The sequence below is a fragment of the Pholcus phalangioides genome, unplaced genomic scaffold (assembly GCF_987345545.1).
Source record: "Pholcus phalangioides strain wild (caught in Gottingen) unplaced genomic scaffold, Ppha-v1.0 ptg000017l_1, whole genome shotgun sequence".
NCBI classification, from domain to species: domain Eukaryota; kingdom Metazoa; phylum Arthropoda; class Arachnida; order Araneae; family Pholcidae; genus Pholcus; species Pholcus phalangioides.
Window position 1 is genome coordinate 22,574,057 of NW_028301610.1, and position 25,378 is coordinate 22,599,434.

Consider the following 25,378-nt stretch of genomic DNA (forward strand, 5'->3'; position numbering starts at 1 on the left):
TCCACAAGAGTTTAGAGTCTTTTCCTTAACATTAGTTTTATTCAAGCAAGGCTTATAACTTCATGAGGAAGACATTCAAAAAATGCTTGTCACACCCATCGGCAATGCAAAAGTGCTATCAGATGGCCCACCTGATGAATGAATGTTTGAAATCTGTTCAAGAGACTGGTGTGGAAGTAGTCTCTATGATGGCACTGTCACGGTGGGAAAAGTAGGACACTTTCCCCCCCCCCCTTGACAAATAAGCTTGACATATTTTTAACCTAGAATAGTCATGTCAAATAAGTGAAATTTGCTAAATGTAAATATAATTGTGTTTGTCGCGTGAATAATATTTGAGCTTCTGTCTTTATTTTATTGTGGAAGGCTGAGCTCTGAATCTCATGGTTGTCTAGTTCCTTCCCTCTTGTGTTATCATTCCGTTTGATATTCATAAAATGCCCAAGATCTGAACCACCGATCGTTTGTATAGAGTGGACACATATTCTTTATGCATCACACTGTATGTGTTTATCGGAAAATCCAAATTATTGAATGCTTTGCTTTGGCATCTCAAACTTTTGAGCTCAACAACAAATTCCTTGAATTTTTCTGATTCTTCCTGTAAAATTTTGAGAAATTACGAGTTAAATTGAACGAGAAAATTGTGTTCTTTTCCCTTTCTTTATATCCTTTCTTTTGTGAGAGAGACACACCTAATGATTCACTGATAATCAAAGATATCATCGCCATATTGATGAGTCAGTTTTCTTGTTCCCGAATGAACAACGCGAATGCTTCCCGTACATGTAAAAGGAAGATAAGATTCCTTTTCTTTTTTTTTTTCTTTTTCTCTCACTGTTCGTAACTTGTTGAATATTTTTTTTATTCTTGAAAAGCCGATTTTTCGCCTTTTGCATATTCTGAGTGGATGTTTTTTTTAAATAAGGGAAACAAACATTTTTGTTAATCAAGAGTTGAATAATTTTGAGACCGTGTGAGTATTTCAATTTAAATTTTTTTTTTCCCCCTTTTCTCTCCACTGTTTCCGATGTTTTTTAAAAAAAAAAAAAACTTGTGTTGTAAAATATTGTGAGGAAGAGAAACTTTGAAATAATGTTATATGCTTGAAATTATTCTCTATCATCGACAAAGTGTTGAATTTGAATTTTTTTTAAGAATTTCCTTCGTCTTGGATTTAAATTTTTCGACATGTCACGAAACAAGAATATTTATATATGATGTCGCACAGGGGCGTAGCCAGAAATTTCGTTCGGGGGGGGGGGACCACTTTCATTTCGGGGGGGGGGCAGACCCCCTAGTCCCCCCCTCGCTACGCCTTGATGTTGCATATCGTTGGAAAGCTAATTTTTTTTCCCCACACAATGATGTTAATGTTTTTTGATTTTGATGAATATTTATGCATTTAATCGGGAAATCTTATATTGAAAATTATTGTTGTTGTTAAAAATCTTTGTTTTATTTAGTCCATTCACTTTGTCAGATCGACCCCGTGGTATTTTTCTTTTGGTTTCATGTTTGTGTTCGCGCCTCGTGATACAATTGGATAAAATTTTGGATGACGCAGTTTGCGCGACGAATTAGAGGATGCGCTTTCTCAAGCCCCGCCCATCACTCAATTTACATATTATCACTGAAAAACTTTGGAGGTGGGCAGTTCATCGGGACCAGTTGCATGAGAAAGTGCGGTCTCTCCGTTGAAGAATCTCCTCCCCCCCCACGAAACTCGAAGATCCCCCGAAACTCAAGTCCCAAGTCAAGTCACTCAAACCCCATTTAATTTAGAATTTCCAAAAGTCGTAACATTTTACTTGAAGATATAAGTTCAAGAAAAACAGCTATAAAAAAAACAGTATGAAGAATCGTCTCGTCATATCAGTTGCCCCCAACTGATCCAGGAAGGAAGGTTTACCGTCATGCCAGAATGATGAAGCCAAGCAGCAGTCGCGTCCAAGGATAGTACTTCGTCTATGTCCACACTACCCCGAGTGGTAGTACAGATGGAGGACTTTGAAAAACGTGCACGGACCGTCGCCTCAGCAGATACAGTGGCGGATTACCGCACAGGCGTATGAGGCGCGCGCCTGGGGCCTCGGCAGAGCGGGGGGCCTCCAAATAGCTGTGTGCTTCATCCTACATATGAATTTACATGCGCATCAACAAATCTCTTGAACTAAGTACAGTATCTGCTCTCCCTTTTTTTTTTTAACCGCAATTTTTTTTTTTATGTATACTGTACGTATAAGAGTTATGGAAGAAAAACGGGAACTGAAAGAAAAGAACAATTTACAAGACGCAGCTCTCAAGGGCCAGTTCTTCCCCGACAAAGAAAGAAGAGACATTGTAAAGCGATCATTCAGGGAGGGGGTGACAGCCCCTACCTTTAATCCGCCCCTGATAGGGGGCCTCCAGATCAGGTTGCGCCTGGGGCCTCCCAAAATCATGATCCGCCACTGAGCAGATACACATTAATCTTTCAAGTCAAGTGTCCAATGGCCAAGCAGTCCGCCGTCGTCGAGGAAGGTTTTGTGATTATATAATGGGTTCAAATAAATGAACTGTCAGGAAATGTGTGTCCCTCCAGAAATCCGGTATCCAAAGATACTAAGATGATGTAACCAGTGTGGGAAATTGTGAGTAAAAATTTCCTCTTTTCAATTTCGTATTTCGGGAGGTCAGGCAAAGTCAAATTGATAGTTTTACGCACCCAAATATGTTGCGTTACTACCAAAGAAAAAAATTAAGGGGTCAGAAATATATTTTTTTTGTTGTGTTTATCTTATGATTTTTTTTTTGTGTCTAATCTTGTGAAACAATGAAAATTTGAACTTAAAAAAAGAAAAAAAAAATATATATATATTAAATAACTTTTAACTTAAACCTCTGTGTGGTGACATATTTCCTTTTGTTTTTTTTGTGACTTACTTGTTAGGGTTGTAGTGCTCTAGTATATATTTATTTCAGGAGAATTACTCACCGACACGCAAAGGGTTATTGCGGGCGCGGTAACAACGCAAAATTGTACTCCCAACTAATATGATCACCAGGACAAAAGTAATTCTTTAATTTTGTGAATAAAAACCCCCACCGTCACAGCACCAGCTGTAATTTCGCAACCACCAAAAAATATGGAGCCATAATATGGAACATGAAACCATCCTGAAATCCTATCCATCATGAAACCATGATGTATAAACATGATGTTTATACATCATGTTTATTTGCAGCAACATGTTTATACATCATGTTTATTTGCAGCAACATGTTTATATATCATGTTTATTTGCAGCAACATGTTTATACATCATGTTTATTTGCATCTTATTTACATCGTGTTTATACATCAGTTATTTGCATCATATATCATCAAAACTATTGAATAAACAATTTGATGTTTGTTTGACTTTTGAAAATTTTTGAGTTGAATTTTGAACAGATGATTATTTGTGAAATAAAAGTTGGTGCCACACGCACGCAATATTTAATAAAGTGTTCTTCACTGTGTTTGCTTTATTATATCACTCTTGAGGTTTTATGTTTCATAAGTATTCAAAGTTTACTTAACATAACTTAATCTGTGAAGGTTTTAATTTAACTTCCCATTCAACTTTCTAACCAATACAAACTAATTAACAGTATCCACTTAAAATTATTTCAAAAAAAGGAAAAAATATTTTCAGGACAAAAACATTATTGTAAATTAGGATAAGATTTTAACTTCTGAAAAATTATTTTAAAAACCAGTAAACTTAAAATTATTTAGAGAGATATAGATGGCTTTTTTCTCAGCCAGAGATATCAAGGAAACAGTTATTTTCCGGATATTATGCTGAGGTGAGCTCGGAAAGAAAAGTCATCACGTCTCCGCCGGGACTCGAACCCAGGCCCTCTTGCATACCGGGCAAGCATGCTACCATCTACACCACTGGAGACACGTGAATCTGCCTTCCTAATTTCACGCACTGTGTCGTGAGGCGCTGAAGTAGAGGCATTAGTAGCCTCTCTTAACTTCAGGAAATGGCCCCCGGGTGGTTAAGAGAGGCTACTAAACTTTTATTATGTCATAATTAATCAACGATTAGTAATAACTATAATTAATCGTTACAAAAACTCCGTCGATTTACTATTCCACTATAATACGAATAACGAAACGAATACGAGGAACATATCCGTTTTAAAGTGCAAGCGGTGAGCCGGTCAAGCGAGAAAAAGAAATAATGATTAATTCCGGTTAAAGCGAGTAAAAGCAGTTTGAGCCGGTAAATGCAGGTAGGCGGGCGCAGTATGGCCACCCCAATGAGTTTTCACGATCTTTTTTCAGCCGCGATAAAGCGAGAAGCGGTTCACTATGGACGTACCCTAACATCTGTAAACCTGGCGTTGTGAGATCTAAAGAACATATTCTGATTGACTTGTTTTAAAAAAGTTTTTTTCTCTTTCCTGAAAAGTGTGGGAAAAAAAACTTGTTTTTATATCTCTTTCATTTTCTGGATTTCTGTGTGTGTGCGTTAATATATTTTTAGCATTTCCAAAAAAATTCCAAGTTATACGTTTGGTGTACGATTGTCAATGAAAAATCAGCAATGACAAAAATTTAGAGCTATTGCAAATCGTAGTGGAATTAGAATGTAATTTATACGAAATTAAACCTTCAGTTTGACGAATGTAGGTTGACCATATATCCTGAAGTAAAAAACAGGAATTGCAGTTCCCACATATAAGCATATAAGAAATCGCCAAAAAATGATACCAAAGGCACAAGTAAAACTGTCACACACTGAATTGTCACACACAAACTGAAATTATTCCAAACGGCGAGAAGTGTTACTGCAAATCGCAGTGCATTGATATGTAATTCATGAAAAAAAACGTTAAACATGATAAATACGTGTGTGAGAGAGACGGGGCTGGATCTTGAATCCTGCAAACTACGTAGTCGCAGAAGGCGCAACCGAAAGAGACGGTATTTTTTAGGTCGTCAACTGAATGCAGCAGATTTTTTTGGGCGCCAACTGAAGAGGGCGCGATTTTTTATCATTAAAATATAATTTGCTTGTCTTAAAATGTGCATTAAAATATAAATGCCCAGAACCGGCCCGGGAGAGAGAAAAATGAATATTTATATTTTAATCATAATTATCAAAAAACTAAGTTGGGAAAATAATTTTGATCCTCGATTCCAGTAAAGGATTAAAATTTGCGTAGTCTTTTTCGTTGAAAGTACGGGAAAAAATGTTGGATGGCAAAAATTTTGGAAAAGCGGGTCATATGGTCACTATAGACAAATGTGGGAGAAATATTTGTATGATTAAGTAGGCTGACTATGTTTCCTTGAGAAAAATATGGTAAAGAGAGACTCCAAATACGAAAATATATCCCCTATCACCAATTAATTCCCAAAATAATGCCTAAGGTAAGAAAAGTTGCTAACTATTGCTAAAATTATTAAAAAAAATTGCCAATGGCGGAAATGAAGCACTACTGTAATTGCAGTGAATTGAAATTAATTCCACGAAATAAAACGTTCAACATGAAAAATATGTGAGATGAATATTCTCATTTATAGTTACAAATTTCTATTTTGATCAGAGGTGTCAACATGAAGAAAACTGGAGGGGCTGAAAGTTGCTGGTCGTCCCGTATATAAGGGACTCGAGCGCAGGAGAGGGAAGGTGCATTGCATTGTTTTTCAGAAATTATTAGGAGTTCTCAGCCCCCTTACAAAATTTACTGGAGGCGCTCAAACGGCCTCAGTCCCTAGGTTCGGCACCTATAACTATGATAATTACGAGTTTAAAAATAATTTCAGCCCGATTTCAATAAAAAAATAAAAATTCAAATAGGCTTTGTTGAAAATCGTGAAAAAACGGGAAATTTAAAAAAAAAATAGTGAGGATAGTCAAAATGCATGTAAAAATACGAGACGTATGGTCACACAATGATTACAATCGTATATTTTTGGTTATGAAAATAATATTAACCACCTTTTACAGGGGAGAAAAAAATTCAAATAAGCATCGTTGAAAAATGCGGTAGTTTTTTTTATAAAATACGTCGGAACGGCAGAATTTATGAGAATGTCCCATAAAATACGGGTCACGTGGTCACCCTATACATACATTCGCTCCCTGATATATAGCAATCTCCGATTTAACAACTTTTTTTATAAGTGTCGGTGTATTTTGTGTTTATCGCAACCCCGATATAATGATTTTCTTCGATTCAACGAATAAAACTCGGTTTCATCTGATTTGTTAAATCGGGGTTCGACTGTACCAGTTTCTGGCCGGCGAGACGTAGCAATATCGCAAACCTGGCTCGCCAGCTGATAAGGTTGTGCACCCCTATTGTAAACTCTGTTACTCGCTGTGGCGAGATTTTTTTTTCAAGAAGACCGGTCGAAGTTGGAAAAGCACAGAAAAAGCCAACTTCAGCCGACCATTATTGCAACGCCAGTGGTACAGTTTTAGCTATCGGATTAAAAAAGTCGCTTTACACTATACCGATGTTTAAAAGACGTATTCACGTTTAAACTTACGGATAAAGAGCTCTTTTTTCCCCTCTTAAAAAGACCGACCGCTATTATAGCTCAAAGTTTGTTAATCAAATCATTTGATATCTTTCTCTTTTTAGAAAATCTTTTTTTTTCGACTAAAAAATTGCTCCAAATTTGTGGTTATTTTTCTCACAACAGTGTCATGGTGGTCCCCACGCTTGCTTAGAAATACCAGGAAAGCAATTTACATACGTACTTTATCTCGAAAATAAAATATAGTACCCGTAGATCTCATTATGAGACTCCCTCGGGCAATGACCAGGCGAGTTCATCAATTGCCTGCGTATGAACCCAGAAATTTCAGATTCCAGAGTTCCTAAATGAAAACATGTGCATGCGCTTCTCTGACAATGTCATTTACTCATGTTTATAGCAGATGGCACCGCTATACCGACAAAAACAAAATAATTTTCCAACAAAAGCAAAACTGCAACGGACGGTTTGAAAGAGCCCCGTTGTCTAAAAATAAGAGTTATTTACGTCCCATCCCGACGGGGCCAGGACCAGGCATGAGGCGACGAGACGGCCGCCTAGGGCGGCATGACTGCGGATGTAGCATTTTTTATGACCGATTTATTATGACGGTGTTTTCACTCTCGCAAATTTTTGCACATCGAAATAATTTTGAAGGGCAAGTGGATAAATAAGCACAGGTAAATACAATACTTTTCAGTGTCGAAATGCCTTTAATTCAACTCTTTGCTATTCAAAATGCTTAAAAATCTTAAATACTTCGATCATATCTTCTACCCTCCCTCCCACACACACCGTCATCTGCGTTCTTTCAATGTAAACATATTCAAAAAATCGTCTCTCTTCCTTCTCATATTAACACGCCTCCTTTCTTGCACTTCTAATAAGTGCCACCTATCTCTAGAGAAGCTAGTTTCTGAAAAAGTTAGAAAAGGTTTAGGTTGTTAAGGATCATTTCACACTTTATCAACATTTTTCTAATTGACTTTCCTTTCTTTACTCGCAGCACAAGTTTGGATTCCTTGTCTATCTTCCGACAAATGCCATTTCAGGCAACACCATACGAGAAATATCTATAGTGTGGTTCTGCTTCGGCTTCGTAATCTTCTGACTGCCCATTTCTGTACACCTATATTTGTTTTCTATATCAGGGGTTTACAACGTAAAGTTTCTAGCGGAACCCTTGATGATAATGAGGCTGTTCTACAGAACTCAAACAAATTTTTGAATATTTATCAAAAAAATGTATCCCTACTGCAGCCTAAAGAAAACTTCGACAAGGGGACACCAGTATCGATTGGTAAGGGACAGTTCTAGGTTGTGGTGTAGCAGGGAATTTTTCTCCAATAGGGTTGCTAATAAATGGAATAGCTTACTCCCGGAGGTAGTAAATTGTAACACAATTGACACGTTTAAAAAAAAATACGATGAACATGTTGGGGTAAATCGAGACGCTATCCATACTTAGATAAGACAACCATAATATTCTTTATGGGCATTATATTATATTTTGTCATTGTGTATAATCTTTAGTTTTTATAATTGCATTTGGGTTGCTGTATTTTAGAAATATATGACATCCATATTTGTTATGAGCATCTTTTTCTCAGTCACCTCGTTGGGTATTTTGCCTGTTATGGCCTTGTATTTGTGTAAGAAAGGACAGCTTCCTTGTTTAAAAATTGTATCCGCATATGTTCCTAAAAGATAATAAATCTAAAAGAAAATATCAAGAAACACTGAGAAACATTACCTGAGAACCAAGTTTGATTCTGCCTTTATTACTGAGCGTGAAAAATTGCAGTTTTTATAGCATTTCTTTTATGTTCTTCATCACTGAACAGTTTACGCCAGGGAATTAACCAGTAGCGAGAAAGAGAGGACAAGTACGCATTCCTTCACCATCCTTCGAAGTTTCTCGTAGCCAGCAGAAAGAGCAATAGCTTACCCAACCTATCGTTTCTTCCCACCACACAAATTCGAACCTGCACATTTCCTTACGCAACAAAGAGAAACTATGGCGGCAAAACAAACGAGCGTTCAAAAGCGTTTTTGTGACAAATAGGTTCAATACATTGCTTTGGGTCTCCAAGGAAAAAAAAAGCACTTCCATTTATAACGTAAAATGGGTAAGAGTTGAGGGTTAAGAACAGAGATTTTTTTCCTTTTGTGAAAGAATGTTTGATAGAAAAAGACACTGAAACAAATTCAAAAAATGAATGGAACTGTAGAAATCAATTATGATATTGTCAAATAATTCAATCACAAAAGTCTTGCAACAAGATAGACCAGGGCCGACATTGCCAGACGCGGGGCCCGGGGCGAAAATAATAGCAAGGGGTCAGGTGCATCTCAATAATTTCGGAGCACCAAATGTTTAGACCACTCCGATTTTATATACTTTTTGGGGGAGAAGATCAGTATCTATTATTTCCGAATATACAGGAATGCTGAGAAATAATCCATACAAAAGTTTTTAAACACACAATGTAACAATACAAATTAACACAAAAATTGATGAAAATTCGGAATTAACGGAAGAACTAATACAATACCAGAACTGATGAAAGTTCATAATTTATGGAAGGAAAAATTCAAAATAACTCTAGAATCGATAAAAACTGGCAGTTAATGGAAGTGATAATTCCAGAATTGATGAAAATTCAGAAGTAATGCAAGAAATAGTTTTAAAAAATTGATGAAAGCCTCCAATAATTTACCATGAGTGCAGGACCCGGTTGCAACCGCACCTGTCGCACACCCCTGAGGGTGGCTCTATCGCCAAACTGGTTTAATATGACAAACTTAATATACAGGATGTATGAGCTAAAGGTATCGAAATGTAACGTCTTAAGGCCGGTTTACGGATCAAGTAATTTAGTGGTTTTTATTTATTTATTTATTCAATATTGTTTGGCCGAGGCCTATACAAGAGGATGCGGAAGTTATGAATGACGAAAATGGCGATTGATGGAACAGGAAAATTCGGAAAACGTAGTACAATCTACAATATTTAGTGGTAGGTTGTTCCAGCTGGTTAATTAAATTCTAAGCCGTCGAGTACTTTAAAAAGTATGCAGACTTTAAGGCCGTTTACGCGAGTTCAGTTGTTAAATTGTCATGTAATTTAGTTTATCAAGTTGACAAGAGAGATAGAATCCTTTTTATTTTTCCGGTTAAGTAGACCCAATGCGCATGCGCCTCATCACGTGTTGCCACTTGTCTTTTGAATTGAAAAGCAAACAACTCGGCAGTTTATTTTGTCCGTATCACGTACTATGTGTAAATTTTGAATGTTGTCGGCCTGACTGCTCTATGTGGAGAGACTTTTTTAAACGTGAAATCGGCTCGCATTTGCGAGTGGAAAAAGTGGGAAACCACAGAAGATCAGCCGACCACTGCGTCCCCACGCTGGCAGTCAGATCAACTACTGCGAAAAGAGTCTCGAAGCAGTTGTCAACCGTACACATGCGCGATTTTGGTAGAAAACTTGAAGAAATCCCTTATTGACAGTGCAGCACTTTTATAACTAAGCATGTGTGGTTCACTCAAAGTACGCCATTACTTTTGGACACCTTTAGTCCGGAACACCCTGTATTTCCAACTTCAGAAACAAACTTGAAGATTTCTTTTTCCATCTTGGTAAATGAAAAAACCATCTTAAATAAATTACAAAATGCGCAATAGCCATAGTCTATTATTCAGAGATAGGAGACAATTTTGATTTCCAGATTTGTATGATTAGTATGTAAAGTCAAAATCATAATAATCGTGTTTCCTGAAACTTCTTACGAATTCTAAGAGTTTTATACTTTATAAATATATAAACGATTTCGAAATTGAAGATACCAGTTCGTGGATTTAAAAGCTCGATGAACGCGGAAGAGAGGAATTTACGATCATTCTTTCACAGACCAAAAGCAGGGTAAAAAAAGACAATTGAGAAATTTATCACGAAGAGAAAGAAAAAATTCTTAAAGATAACCAGATTTTAGCATTCCTGTCACAATTATCCAACATGTATGGAATACGACTTTCACCAGAGCGTGGCATCTACCATAGCCACGGAAAACACAAACCAACCAAATTTTTTTCAACTTTATGTACAGAGGTTTGAGAGGTCTCGACGATACTCCCCACTACATATCCAAATTCAAAGATGAAATTTTCGCTCCAATAACTACAAGCCGGATAGATGGTGGGCTCGCGAGTGAAGGGAATTGCAAATAAAAGATGGGAATTAAAAAAAAAAAGGGGAATAAATGGGGGAAAAGGGATTCTCTCTCTCTCCTTTTGTAGCTTTTCTTATTTCTGTTTTCTCCCCTTCTACCTCAGCCACAAATACAGTTAGCCCTTCATCTTTCGGGAAAAAAATAATAATAACCCGCTCAACTCAGTTTTATTTCAGGCGTTAGAAGTGAAGCGGATAATTGCGAAACCATGCACAGCTGTTCCCGCGATAAAAGTCCCGCAGTTTCTTATTGTTACGTTTGTGGAAACGCATCTTAAGTTGAGTAGAAAGGGTGGGAAACACAAGGAGATGGAAGCAACCTAAAAGGGATGGGTACTTTAAAAGCAGGATATTTTTTTAGAACTCTGGTTTTCCCCAATACAGATAGCTCTATGGTTTCCGTTCAGTAAAATCTCACTTCTAAAGAACGCTAAAAAATAAAGAAAATAAAATGTAATATATTTTGCATACCCCAAACTACGGATAACTACCAAAGCCGTTTCATGGAAACGAAACTTAAATATATGATGCGTGGAAATGGCTAATGTGGTAACTGGTGATGGAACTGGTGATGCTACAAAATAGTTCTAGTTCTATTTATGCCACACATGTTTAGATTAGGCAACACTCAACGTTGATAAAATTTTATTTATTGTATAATTGAAAAAAAAAAACCACCATAAACGCGTATGAAAGCTTTACCCTCTATGGTTCACCCCCCATAACAACGTATTAAAATTTTTTTAAACAAAAACGGCTGTAAATTGGCGCTGTTATCATATCTTTAATTGAAACAATACATCAACACAGCAATTTGATTAATTAGAGTGAAAGCTCTATTTTGATTTGTTACAATTACCAATTGAGGGTAAAATATACAGCTTCCCCTTATTTCACTGTTATCTATGAACAGATATAACCTTGCTTAGCAAAGTTGAATAGTTTTTATCTTGAGTTTTATTTATGATTCCCTTAATTTGGTGCAATTTTATAAATCTCTGAACATGTAAAATTTCAGCAGCTCTCAAAAAATGACACCAACAAGGAATCAACTCTTTCTAGATGAAAAAGTACTTTACTCATAAAGCCGGATTTTGTACTGAAATGACACTAAAAGATGTACTTCATAAAATACCAAAAAATTGAGAAAATTGGTATAATAAGTTTTTTTTAATCATGTATATTCAAATATACACAGGACCATTGAGGGTTAGGTATGAGAAGTATAAGTTTTTTAAAGAATTCTCATATATCACAATCTTAGAGAATGTTTTATTTGATATTTTTCTGGATATTAGAAAAATATCTCGAAAATTATGTAAACGAAAAATTTTATTTCTTACAAATTACGTGTTTTGAGGCCAGAATCTCGTTGAAACAGTTAATAGACAGCACTGTTTACATTTACTCTATCACAAGATTCTGCTAGCTGAATATACACATCCAGTAAGTTATTTTATGAAAATAAGAAAAGCAGATGTACTGGGTGTCCCGTAAGCGATAATGTGGCCTTTATCTCCTCAACCATCCGTCGTAGAGGTATAGTTTTAACTTAAAAAATGCTCAAAAGGCGTTCAAAAACTACCCTGTTCCAGTTTTGAGAGTGAAAATACAATGTGCCACAAAATAAAAAATCTAAATTTTTATGCGGTCCCTCCGTCCTCTAACTTCCAATTAGAAAGTTACTGCCCTGTCTCTTTCGACGCAAAAAAAAAATCCAAGTTCCTAAGTGGAATATTTGCTGAGATATTCGAATTCGAAAATCGGAGAAAAGTTGGAAAAGGACAACATACATGATAGAAAGGAGCGTTGTCCGTTAGTCTTTGCTATTCTTTCATAACGTTTCTCAGATTTTTGAATACAAATATCTTAGCAAATATTGCGCTTAGAAACAGGAAATTTTTTCTCTTTCCCTCAGGAGACATAGGGCAATGACTTTCTAATTGGAAGTTTAGAAGACAAGGAAGTGTATAAAAATTTAATTTTTTTTTTATTTTGAGACACATTGTATTTTGACTCTCAAAACTGGTTCCGAGAAATTTTTGACAGCCATCTGAACATTTTTTAAATTGAAACAATACCTCTACGACGAACGGTTGATGAGATAAAGGCCGCATTGGCACTTACAGGAAACCCTGTATACAGGGCGATTCAGAAAAGATGGGAAAAACTTTAAGAAGTGATAGTACACAGCAATACAAACAATTGTCATCAAAGAATGCATCGTCTAACTTGAAACGCAAACGTGCTAGCGCGTTTCGAAACGGCCGCTCTGCAAACGTTAAAACGGCATTCCTGTTGGAATTTATGGGGAGAAAAAGAACACCATGCATGCAAATGCAACCTAAGGAAGAAGAAGAAACCTTATGCAAGTCTGCGTCACAGTGAATAAAAGGCGCGGTCTCAGTGTTACTAAAGTGCGCCATTATCCCGTACGTTACACCTGTTAGAACGGTTGCACGCTGGAATATCACAGGGCTGGCGTACGCACCTTTTATTCACTGTGACGTAGATTTGCATACGATTTCTTCTTCCCCGGGTTACATTTGCATGCACGGTGTTCTTTTTCTCCAGATAAATTTCAACACGAATGAACGTTTGCGGAGCGACCGTTTCGAAACGCGCTAGCGCGTTTGCATTCCATGTTAGACCATGCATTCTTTGATGAAAATTGTTTGTATTGGTGTGTATTATCACCTCTTAAAGTTTTCTCCATCTTTTCTGAATCACCCTGTATGTTACTACTAAACCAGACGTGCACCTTCGTCCATATTCCTATGCGGAACTTCTAACGAATTGATACATGTTGGAATGTGTGTGCGTGCGTGTAGTGAAACTTCCGTGAAGTGTAATGTTTGTTATGTGTAGTGCCGCCATCTATTTTTTCAACTACGCACGAAGTGTAATGATTGAATAGCATACCGTTGTAGGCCTGCTGCTCTCAGCGGCGAGACTTTTTAATGGGGAGATCGGCTCACATTTGTGCACCCTGTATGTTACTACTAGCCTACTCATATTAAGAATGCTGAGGAATTTCGATTTTACGCCGGCTTTAAAATTTTAAGAGAGAATTCTTTTTGTGTTCCGCGGACCCCATTCCAGAATAATATTCTCGAAGAGTGTCGAAGGGCAATAAAAATTGCACGGCTCATTCTAAAGTTGAACTCTAAAATATTAAAAATGATCATTATAAAGAGGGGAATTGAGCTGTTATAGCAACACATCCGTAAAATAATAGTTAGGGAAAGGTAAGAAAAAATATAATATACGACTCCCAATCGAAACAAAAAACAACGTGATTTAGTTAGATTTGCTCCTTTTCATATTAGGCGCTGTAGCCCAGGTCGATAAGAAACTCGCATAAAGTACCAAAGGACGGTTAGAGATGTCGCGAGTTAGGTACGCGGGGTTTGTCCTTGTCAGAAAATTTCCTGACGCGTGGGTACAATAGAAAAGATAGTGCATCAACCACTCGGTGAGTATACAAAAAAAAATCTGCCGTTCAGGATCGGCAATAAATTTTAGGACCCGGTCTAATTAGACCTCGTATGCAGAAAATGACCGTGGTGCAACAAAAATGATCAAATGATCGAACTTTTTATATTGATATATTCTTTCATTATATTGATACAAATTAAAATTGCAAGATCAGAAAGAAAATTCGCCAAGATACTGATGATTAAAATGCTTGATTTTTCCACTTCTTGCGTCTTTTCCAAGTTCAGATAATTTGAGCTTTATTTTGCTTTATAAAAAAACAAAAATCATGAATTCCAATAATCGATGTCTCTGCGAATTTTTTATTCAAGTGTGAGAGTGAATATATATAAAATAGAGGCGAAAAGATTAATAAATGACTTTTTTTTCATGGCTGCTGTATGAAAATTATAATTTTTATATTTCCCAATTTTTATTTTATGGGAATAAAACTGTCACGGCTCGATTTCTCTTTTTGCTGATCATTTCTCATATTTTATTTTAATTTTAGAATCAATTGTAGAATTTTATTTCTTTCGGACACTTCGTGAAACACCTCGTATGATGTAAAAACGAGTAGATCGTTTCCTTACGCCCACAAGCTCACGAACCCCCGCCCAATATCTTCCCAAGGAGAACGTTGACTCGTGCTCGTGTTTAAGAGCGCCTTTATATAATCATTAGCGAAGATCTATTATCAAACAAAAATCATATAAGTAATGTAATACTACACTAAAATAGCTCCTAGAGAACTCTTTCACTGCTCGATAACACGCTCAAAAAAGAAACAAACTTTTAGGAGCAATAAAATTCAATACCACGATAATACAGGGTGGTTACAAATAAACTGACACTACTCATACAAATGTAGCTCCTATTCTGATGAAAGCATTTTGATGAAACTTGGTACCCGTGGTCCATATATAGGATATATGGACTACGGGGAAGAAGAAAGATTCAATAAAAAAAAGTATTCAATTTCTGACCACCATGCTATGGCGTCAATAGCCATCGCTATCAGATGAAGCGGGAGAGGTCCAATTTCCAGCCCAATATAATATAATAATAAGAGAAAAGGGAAAATGGGACTTGAGCCATTTAAATTGTAAAAAACATGCTCTTTCGCCTCCATCAACACTCCTTAATTTTATGGCCACTTACTTAAAGGGCCCCTTCAAAGTTTGCGTAATAGCCGCTCTGTATTCTTCTTTTCTCTCTCTTACTTAAAGGGCCCCTTCAAAGTTTGCGTAATAGCCGCTCTGTATTCTTCTTTTCTCTCTCTCTTCCCTATATACTGAAGAGAGAGAGAAAAGAAGAATACAGAGCGGCTATTACGCAAACTTTGAAGGGGCCCTTTAAGTAAGTGGCCATAAAATTAAGGAGTGTTGATGGAGGCGAAAGAGCATGTTTTTTACAATTTAAATGGCTCAAGTCCCATTTTCCCTTTTCTCTTATTATTATATTATATTGGGCTGGAAATTGGACCTCTCCCGCTTCATCTGATAGCGATGGCTATTGACGCCATAGCAACCAGGTGAAAAAGCAGCGATTTTTTATCGCAGTTACCTTCCACCCTATAGCCCAAATAACGTATATACGAAATTTTAATGAAATACGTCCACCACTACGCACTACTGGCACTACTCTGACCTATGTAGCGCCCGTTGTAGTGTACGTATTTCATGGAAATTTGGTATATACATTATTTGGATCACAGGGGAAAAGAAAACTGCAATAAAAAAAGCCACTTTTTCACCTGGTGCACAAAAACTGAACTATTTTTTTATTGACTCTTTCTTTTCCCCATCGTCTATACATCTTTATACCAAGTTTCATCAACATACCTCCATGGGAATGGGCACTATGTCGTGATCGCGGTGCCGGAAAAGGACATATTTTCAATTTAAAAAAAATACATATATAAACAAACATTCTGAAGCATTGTATGCCACAATAAATAACTTTAATTAAATTTTAAGCATTTCAAAATGTATCGAGAATCATTATTGAAATAAAATTGAACAGAAGTTTTAAACGGATATTTAATTGCGTTTGAGCTGTATTTAAATTCAATTAATTCATAACATAGTTCACAATAATTAAAGAATAGATTTTACTAATGCCACATACACACAAAAATAAATTGGTCTTACCAAAGGCTGGTCATCACCGTCCTCCTTGCGGCTGGTAGCGGCCCAAACAGCCCTTTTGACTACATTCTTAATATTTTTAAGGGGGGTCCGCGGCTTAAAAATTATGAGCATCCCTGGGAACTACCTGATACTCGAACCCTTACACACGCAAAGCTGCAAAGAAAGGGAGTGTAACTGAGAGTTACTTCTACAGTAAAAGAAAAAGCTCTATGTGTGATTGGTTAATTGAACCATGGAAATGGAATGATATCTACGTTTTTGTTTTAATGTCTGGGTGCCAATCAGTAAACTAAAACGTGACGCACCAGTTTCAATCATGTACATGAAAAAGTGGTGAGCAAGAAATGATGTGAAAGCAAAGAAAGTGTGTTTCTCTATGATTAAAATGAGAGTAATTTTGTCTATGTAATATCCTGATGGGGAATATGGCATTCACGACAACTACATATGTCTCAGCAGTGAAAGTTTATTTATAACCACCCTGTACTAACAACTACAACAGAAAAATAATTTCTTCTGTATAGTTGCTTTGTGAGGGAGCAATTAAAAATAATCGCCAGAAGACTTCGTTAGTGCATAAAACCATTCTGTTTGATCTACAGGGTGTTTCAAAAAGAATCACCTGATTTGAAATGCGTATATTACGAAAAACATTGAACACATAGACACTTAGGATTAATTTTATATTATATGGATAATCAAAGTTTTTTAACAAACCAAATTAAAGGTGCTCAGTATGTCAACCTTGGAATTCACGGCATATGTCTATACGGTAGTCAAATTCGTCCCAAAATTTAGCGGGCATGTTTGCATTCCCTGCTTCCACGGCTGCTGTTATGCATATCTTCAGTTCGGCTAGTGTAGCTAGAAGGGGAGGCACATAAACGTAGTCTTTTATAAACCCCCACAAGAAGAAATCGCTTACGGTGAGGTCCGGCGATCTTGGAGACCAGTGATGTTTAACTGAATCGTCAGGTCCCTAGTAATGCGATTGTTCAAAAGTTCTCGAACGTCCAAGCTCCAGTGTGGTGGTGCCCCGTCCTGCTGGAAAATGAAGTCATCCGAATCGGTTTCTAACTGTGGGAAAAGCCAATCTTGACAAACATTGGAGTGGCGGCCGAAGAAAGAGCGTTAGCGCTACCTGTCGGCAACTGCGTGAAACTCAAGATTTTCCTCTTTCTACCTATATACATTATTCGATTAAAACGGATTAAAAGCTGAATAGTTATGGTTTTTTTTTAATCGGATGATTCTTTTTGAAACCCCCTGTATATTCGAGAAGTGGATAAATCTTTCTATGACATTGTTGACTGAGGTAATGACATTGAAAGGTATTAGCAAAACTAAGATAGTAGGCAAGAAGCAGATTAGTACAGTAGGACCTCCAAATCTGAGCACCCATAATCAAGGAGGATCGATAATTTGGACCCTTCGGCCGCAATTATTTTTTTTTCAACTGCGGACTTTTGATGTTTTTCTTTACCCAAATTCTGTTTCGGCCTTTTCTAATACATTTACCATTTTATTTTTTTTGTACCCGTTATTGTTAGTGTCCAATGCGATTTTCGAGCTTCTGGGAAAGAATTATGGAAACTGTGTCTAAATGATATGATTAGTCAGAAAGCTAGCTTTTTTCATGAAAATAACTCTTTCCGTTCTTCATTTAATTTCTCCGCGCTGTGCATCAGTTGTTTTATAAAACTTACCCAGCACTCTATTTTTTCTGTGATTATCGAAGTGCATTTTCGAACATGCCCAAAAAGTCAAGGGATGTGGCAGGTACAAGCTGCAAACAAAAACATGATACAAGATTCATCGAAAGACTGGTTATTTGTGGAGATGAAGATTACAAGGAAGAAAATTCATCACTGCCCCCACGGGGACTCGAACCCCGGTCTCTCGTTTGCCGGACGAGTGCTCTACCATCTAAGCTATAGAAGCAGATAGAATATTCCAACCTTGGAGCGTATATATATGTTGAAAGGCACCGTACATGGACGGCGTCAACAATCAACTAATAGCTCGTGAATGACAAAGGCCAACCAGATGGCCATATGCATATAGAAACGTCCTTTCCACTTGTCAATACAAGATTCATCGAAAGACTGGTTATTTGTGGAGATGAAGATTACAAAAACATGATGTATACGTGAGAAAGTTGAACTTTCGAAAAAGCCAGAACGCAGAACACCCGTACGAATATCGTGTGGACAACATGGAATCGGAAAATCCGACATTTTCGAAAACAAAAAAACATACATTTGGCCCGGTATACAAGGGGACTCGGGTTCGATTCCAGGAGGAGACAAATAATTTTTCTTTCCAAATATTAGTATCGGCATAATATCCAGAAAATTCAATTTCTCAGTGTATTTCGGGCCGAAAAAATACCATCTCTAAATACATTGTTTTAGTTTTTTTTTCGATCCGAGGAATGACTATAAAGAATAAGTAAAGAGATTTTTTTTTCGATGGATAACTAGTAACGGTATGTAAATTAAAATTTACGGTTTTAATTAAATTAACTGTTACTTATACGCATATAATGGGTAGTAAAGAAAGTCCCTAGGCCACATTTTACTGGCGAACCGTTGATCCTACTTTTCTTTTACTTTTTATATGGACACCCTGTCCTCAAAAATGTAATTAAAAAGTTTTTCTCTGTCTCTTTAAGGCCAACAAAATAAATTCCACGTTTCTAATCGGAATATTCACTGACATATTTGAATTAAAAAATTGGAGAAAGAACAGCAGAAAGAAGCATTGTCCGTTAGTATTTGCTGTTCCTTCCACATTTTCTCAAATTTTTGGATTCAAATATCTCTGTGAATATTGCACTTAGAAACGTGGAAGTTTTTTTTTTGTTTTCCTCAGGCAACACAAAGAAACAATTTTTTAATTGGATTTTTGAGGACAGGGTGTCCGTATAAAAAGTTATTATTTGTATTTTAATATCTATACATCTCCTTGCAACATGAATGACGTATCTAAAGGCTACATATGGATACTTTTCCTAATTGGAAGTATGCCTCTAGGATCATGTGTGTGTGATCCTAGAGATCCTATCATATATCTCGCTGGTTAATTTTTTTGAGAAGAAAATATGAATCAAAGTGCTCAAAGAGGTAGATTATTGCTTTAAATATGAAAACTTGGAAAGTAAATTAAACCGGATCCATAATCCGGAATCATATAGGTCAAGAGGAGTCCGTATGTAATTTCAAACAACGCGGAGCTTCAGATGATTTTACTAGGTATTCAAGAAATCATGAATATTGTTTATGCATTGAAGAGCAGGTGATGAATGTGTTTTTTTTTTAATTACACATTAATTACCATACAACAGCATGCAATGTGCGAGATAAAAAGCGGGAATTATATCGGTATATTCGAGGGGGAACCTAAGCCCATTGCTTAACTACTTATGAAAACAGCATGGAACGAGTACTGTATATGTTACAGTGAAAGTTATAAATTCGGTGATTTTGCTTGATTACCAAATATATTTCGGAAAGTTTTACAAATTTTGCTCACACGCGCACATTATATGTATACACACATTTATATGTATAGGGCGCGTCGAGAAAGATCTTTATTATTCTAAAAATTATTAACAAAAATACGAAAAGGTGAAATGAAAAGCAGTTTGCGACAAAAGAATGAAGAAATCTAACAGTTTTTTTTAGTATCAATTGCCTGAGGTAGACAGCGTTAGTTGCTCGGCAGCTGTAATAAGAAACGAAAATGGCAACAGCGCAGGAGAAAGCGCATTGTGGTTAGTGGAAATAAAATCACAGAAAACCGTGCAAAGAATGTTTCGCCTTATGTGCCATAGAAATTCACCAAGTATACCTTCAATTAATGCATAGATGCAGAAGTTTAAAGAGAGACAGGAAATGTTGAGAATGTGAATTTCTCGATTCCTCACCAAGTGTCAATTACAGCGTCGTGTAAAAGACCACACCAAACATTCGACTGAAATGCGTCTCTGATTCACTCGACACTTTCTTCTGATGTCGATGGTGAGCCGTAATTTTTAACATGCTCAGCATTTCCTGTGCCTTTAAACTTCTGCATCTATGCATAAATTGAAGACATACTTGAAGAATTTCTATGGCACATCAGGCGAAACTTTCTTTGACGGTTTTCGGTGATTTTGTTTGAACTAACCACAATACACCTTGCGCTTTCTCCTGCGCGGTTGCCATTTTCGTTTCTTATTACAGCTGCCGAGCAACTAACGCTGTCTACCTCAGGCAATTGATACTAAAAAAAACTGTTAGATTTCTTCATTCTTTTGTCGCAAACTGCATTTCATTTCACCTTTTCGTATTTTTGCTATTAATGTTTAGAATAACGAAGATCTTTCTCGGACAACACCCTGTATATATATGTACAGGGCGGGCAAGAAGTTCGTAGAAACTTTAAAAATGCATAAAAACCGGAAAAACAACCGAAATAAAAAACGGTTTGCAGGGTTAGCATCGCTAGGTCACGGGAATTTTTAAGACAAAAAAAAAAAAACTCAAATAACAGCCGATAGGTGACGCTCGTACGAGCGACTTCGGTGAAAATATGCAAATGAGAAGGTTATGAGAACTTGCGCTCCTAATCCACAACCAGTTCACCGTTGTAAACCCGTGTATGTGAACAAGGATGCTGAGTGCGAAAAATAAAGCTTGAAGTGTGAAAGCTTGAGTGTGTGAAGTTGTTTTATGTGAACCAGGAATCAGCGACCATTGCTTTGCGTAAATTCCGAGTTCAGAAGGATGTGAGGACTGGAAAAGGGCCTTTAACAGCGACAGACCCCATTAAGCTTGTTTAGTAGTTTGAGGAAACTGGAACGCTAGAAGAGCGTGTAAGAGAGAGCCGGACAACCATGTTTAAGGAAGGCAAGTTCGCCGCGTGTTGCAGCCGAAATGGAAGCGTTAGCATCCGAATCAGCTGCAGGAACCAGCAGTGCTCGTGAATCAGCCAGACGCATAGGCTTACCACCATCATCGGTACGCAATATTCTTCATGGAATTCTTGATCTGTACCCATACAGACTGCAGTCGTGCCATGAACTTTTACCAGCAGATACCGTACAGAGGGAAGCATTTGCGAGAGGTGGGCTTTCTCCAAAATCAAACAGAATCCCACCACGCGGGACACATGAAGCTCATTTTTCGCTTCATGGCGACGTTAATACCCATAACTGTCGCATTTTGGCGAAGTCTAATCCACCTGAGTACACGCAGAAACCATTGCATTCCCCAAAAGTGACAGTCTGGTGCGAGTTCACAGGTTCGTTCATCATAGGATCCATCTTTGCAGTGGCGTAGCCAGGTTTTGGTCCGTGGGGGAGCGAAATTGTGAAAGGCGCCATTTTTTGTTCGTGCTTAAGGCGCAAACTTAAAATTATGCATTAGTGGAAAGAACTTTAAATTTCCCAATTTATAAAAATCAAATTTATTTTGCTTTCAGTTGATGTTATTTTTCAAATTAACTTAATTACCTTTCAATTGACTAATGTATTTTACAAGATATACAGTTGACTGGATGTTGTGAAGATATTTATTATTTTAGATGTTAATTTTTTAAGGAAGGAAAAAACTCATCTTTGCCTCTACCGGGAGTCGAACCCGGGTCCCTCGATTGCCGGACGAGTGCTCTGACCACTAAGCTACAGAGGAGATAGAGATTTTCCTTCGCTAGAGCGTATATATGCTTATTTTTTTCCTTCCTTAAAAAATTAACATCTAAAATAATAAATATCTTCACAACATCCAGTCAACTGTATATCTTGTATTAACAAGTGGAGAGCGACATTCATGTCATAATGTATTTTAATTTTTTAATTAAGAAAAATGTAAATTTAATTTTATGTTTTGTGTATTTATACAAATGCAAACACCAAAAACAACTGGGAAGTCACCCTAACAGGTAGTTGGAAAAAAATTTAGATTAAAATATAAAAAATGATAGAATAAAATACAAAGGAAAAAATATATATTTTCTCTTTCTCTAAAATTATTCCAAGATATGAAAGTATAGAGAAATCTTCATGCTTTTCCATTTAATCGCTTTTATCATGTTACACTATTATCGTAAGCACGTATCACATGTACACTACTTCCAAACTCAATCGTAGAAAGACATTTCTCTTACCGAATTTGTAACAAATTAATGTATGCCGGAAAGTTCTTTCTTGTATTACGCGGGACCATAGCGTATATATGATGTCATAGTTATGCATGGTTTCAGTTCGAGAGGTTTTGCAGTCTTCCATATTAGAAGTAAAACTAACAGATGCCTGAAGTTTCGTGTTATGCAAATACCACGGTGAAAGCGTGCCTGCTCTCTGCGGGAAGGCTTTCGAACGAAAGATCGGTTCGCATTCGTACCTAGAAATTCAACTCGCTTCAGTCAACCGCCACTGTGCCACTAGTGGAACTCAAACCGAGATGAATCAATCCATCTTGATGCCCACACGATCACAGTGGTTATCACATACTACTAGATTGCAGACGCACAAGCAGAGGGTGGCCCGAATCCAGAAAGGTTTAGGAACTACTGCTTCAAACGAATTAGTGTGTGCCAGAAATTGTGGTATGTGTCCGTAATCTATTTAAGTATCTCTGAGGCGTGTTTGTAATGTCACTGCTCATCTTCCGAATCGAAGTGAAAGTGGCAGGTGTATGAATCGATTGAAATATTTTTTATGTTTTATTATCTACCGGCTTTCTTTGGACATACATACATAAGGAGAGTTCAGCTCGAAGTTGAAAAACTTAAAAAGGCATTGCGCATAGTATATGTATATTTATTTCTAGTGAAATAAATTCATGCGATGTGTTTTATAACAAATCAGAGAAGAATGGAAATACAGTATGTAGAGTGATGAATGGTACAGACTAGCGCAGGGGTTCTCAAACTTTTTCCATCCGCGGTGAACCGTTACTTTAATCAATGCTTGTACGCGGCTCCCCAGAGAAGTTTAACAAAGAATCTCTGAAAAACCTTCGGGATGCTCCGCGGTGACCCCGACAAAGGTTGGTGACGCACAGTTTGATAATCCCCTGGACAAATAAGTTCTTGGATTTTTCCCCTTGTAATTTGACTAGGGGGCATTCGGGTAAGTGCTGACAAACCTCACGATACCATAGTTCATATTAGAAAGTATTGTATAAGCCCTCGGATAAGTGCTAATTGAAAAAACACTAGATAATCTTTTAAGAGCAGACTCAACGTTTCGCGGACACTTTTTGTTTTTCTGAAATAGAGTATATTCAGTTACTTTTAAACTTTCCTCGTAATACATGGACAATTCGAGCCCCGGTCGAGGTGCCTCAAGTGCAAAAAGGACTTCATGAAGATGAGATCCAGTTAAAATTTTCGAGAGTGATTTGTTAGGCAGATCTTTTTGAACAGGTAAAGGGCCTTAGAAAAGTCCCTTTGATGCCCGTAAGACGACCCTGCGTAGACCACATATGTGTTGTTGTGGGAAATAAAGAAACAAATAACGCCCGGAATTCTGCTTTAAAAAGCGATGAGTATATATAGGGAATTTTTATTATTTTATTTCGGAAATATTCAACGGATTCTCAGTGTGTGCGCTTGTGGCTCATCGCCACCCTTTTTTTTTTAAGGACGTCTCAACGTGTTGGTGTATTGATGCGTGCTTATTCAGTTCTTTGTAGTGGGTTTTTCTTACATTAGACCAATGGGTTCTCAAACTGTGCACCGCAACACCCTGGTGCGCCACCAATCTTCGTCAGAGGCACCATGGAGCGGTGACCCTGACAAAGGTTTTTCGAAAATATTTTTTGTTAAACAGCTTTAGGGAGCAGGTGGAGTTCGCGGATAATCATTGAATAGGGGAAAGGGGCATCTCGGGAGGAAAAAGTTCGAGAATCCCCTGCGTCAGGCTATTCTGGGCAGTCACGGATAAATGATGAAGTCGGGGGGGGGGCACGGATGCCAAAAGTTTAAGAAATACTGGGATTAATTGGAGAGGAGATATACGTGTCGTGAGTTAGCAAACACACCGGCCATAACTTTTTCCAGGGAATAATTTCTCCGATTCGGCACACTGCTGTATATGCATAATTATGAAACAAACATAGAAAAGAGAAACTACACCATAAAAAAAACAATGTTTTTGAAAAAGTCACATTTTAACATAAAACTCTATGCACTATCACCGTATATAATGTAGTACAATATATTGCCGTACAAACATAGAAGACTAACTTCCTCTCCCATTTTCTACATATCAGAGCGCTATTGACCCAAGATTATAGATTTTTTATTTACCCACCTTTAAGAAAAACTCTTCCAGAACCCCCTTTTGTGCCCCAAAATCTTGGGTTTTTTACGGCTCAAAAGCTCATATCTGTTTTCCACCTTTTCTTAGTCTTTGACACTACCCTATTCTATAGGAGCTAGTAGCTCTTGCCAAGGCACCTGCAGATAGCTAGATTCATAACGCCTAGAAATGCCTCGCTAAGTCTCCCCCCCCCCCCAGCGTCAAAGGTGGAGTCGACTGATCTAATGCATATATTTCAAGATGAATGGACATCATCATCATCATCGTGCCCCCCCCCCCCCAGACTTCCAAGTCTATCCCCGCCTATGCCTCAAGCTCTACATAAGGCGCCCAAAGAAAAGGCGATACTTCTTGGAGCTTGAATCCTAGCCATTACTTCATAGGTTCAGTGGTCTGTCCACAATAGGTTCCCATGCTTAATTTCTTCAAAAAGCGCCTTAGTCAAAGCTCTTGGTGGCCCTTCAGAACAGAATGAACATTTCATGAACGCCATATCCTCATACCTATGAAAGGTATTTCAAGGAGCTCTACCGAGAACGACCAATAGCAATAGAAAAAGTTTGAGCTAGAAGCGGGCAAGATTCTGCCCTTTAATAAAGGTGGGGGAACAGAGGCTGATCTGAACACGCTTCCAGATGAAGAGCTTGAGAGCAATTGTCAAAAATGGTAATGAAAAC

At 37.3% G+C, this 25,378-nt stretch overlaps 1 protein-coding gene and 1 non-coding gene across 2 annotated transcripts in view; both read right to left on the minus strand.

The window, feature by feature from the left end:
* Invadolysin (leishmanolysin-like peptidase, invadolysin) overlaps nucleotides 1–25,378 on the minus strand; it is a 294,325-nt gene that overhangs the window by 82,716 nt on the left and 186,231 nt on the right. The gene's annotated exons all lie outside the window — the stretch shown is intronic.
* Nucleotides 18,260–18,331, minus strand: TRNAA-GGC (transfer RNA alanine (anticodon GGC)). The gene has a single exon. It is a non-coding gene; the product is annotated as a tRNA-Ala (tRNA).